The sequence below is a fragment of the Montipora foliosa genome, chromosome 14, assembly GCF_036669935.1.
Source record: "Montipora foliosa isolate CH-2021 chromosome 14, ASM3666993v2, whole genome shotgun sequence".
In the NCBI taxonomy this organism is placed as follows: domain Eukaryota; kingdom Metazoa; phylum Cnidaria; class Anthozoa; order Scleractinia; family Acroporidae; genus Montipora; species Montipora foliosa.
The window spans coordinates 14675348-14676746 of record NC_090882.1 but is presented as its reverse complement, the minus strand read 5'-3'; positions in this window follow the sequence as shown (position 1 = coordinate 14676746).

The window sequence follows — 1399 nt, the reverse complement described above, 5'->3', positions numbered from 1 at the left end:
GATATTTTGCCGTCACGTAGCAGAGGCCTGGTTGTGAGCGGCAGGCGCTTTGAGTACCACGTGATCATGGTTTGTATTTGGCGATCGTTTAGCGAGTGAGGCATTCTATGGTCAGCCTTCGCCACGTGCACAAGTCCTGTTTCGTTTTTTGTCCTTTCGAGCTGTATTAGTGTTTAATGCCTTCGTTTGGCGGTATATGATAGGGTTCATTTACATTGTAAGTAGTGTCTTTCAATTAGAATTCCCTAGAACCCCGAGGGTCGCACCACTGCCTTGGTCGGGGTGGTTTTTTTATGGGTTTTCGTGTCCGGCTCTGGTGCTTTGCTTTTCTCTTTATTTTAGAATTGATGTATTAATATCTTTGTACCTATTCCAATGCTTAATCTGAAACTGCGCGGTGGCTCGGCTGGCCAACGCGCCCATATATCACCTAGCTTGAATGTCCGGTGGAGTAGTGGAGGCAAAATATGTCAGATTGGGGACAGCTATTCTTAGAGTTAGAGTTAAGTTTCCAAAATCCTGAATTCAAGATTTTGGAAGCCAACATTCATATAAGCTAAACTTAGGCATAAAAACTTTTGTTTTGGCCTTATTAGGCCTAAGGTTACCTTTTATGTATGTTTAAGATACTTGTTGTATTTCTGTATTTCTGGAATCAGGATTTAGGCCTTCCAAAATCTTGAATTCAGGATTTTGGAAACTTAACTCTAACTCTATTGTCATAACTCTGCGAAAATAACTCTATTGCTAGTCAACCTCGTCAGGTTATAGGCGGAGCTACTGGACAGTATATGAAACATTAAAATATACAGTACTAGATAACTGCATTAAATATAGCTTAGGCTAAAAAAACGAATTGGGAAAAATGAAATATTATAATAAGAGGACTGCTTTCAGTTTACGGGAAAAAGGTGGCGATACTTTTTGCATTTGAATTTCAAAACTAAGAGAGTTGAAGAATCTAGGACCTTGGAAACAAATAGAGAATTTTCTTATTTTAGTCCTTCAATAGGGAAATGGAAAAAAACTGACTCCGAAATTCTTGTTTCAAAAGAATGCACTTGGCGTGTCACTAAAAACATATCATGAAAGAGTGATGACAGCTATCAGTAAGTAAGCCAAATTTATACAGATACATAAATTTTGCTATTTGAAGTTTGTAGATAATCTCAATATTTAAAACTCTATGGGAAGCCAATTGTAGCAGTATTCAATAAATGAATATTCCAATTGAAAGAGTCTATTCCAGTTCAATTCAACGCATACATTTATGTTCAATATACCATTTTTTGGTTCAACTTCCGATTCTGAATTCAACAATTTTTGCATTCAATGCACTTTGGTATCCTTCAATGCGATTTCTTCAGTTCAACCTTTTCTTTTTAAATTTCAAGAGCAC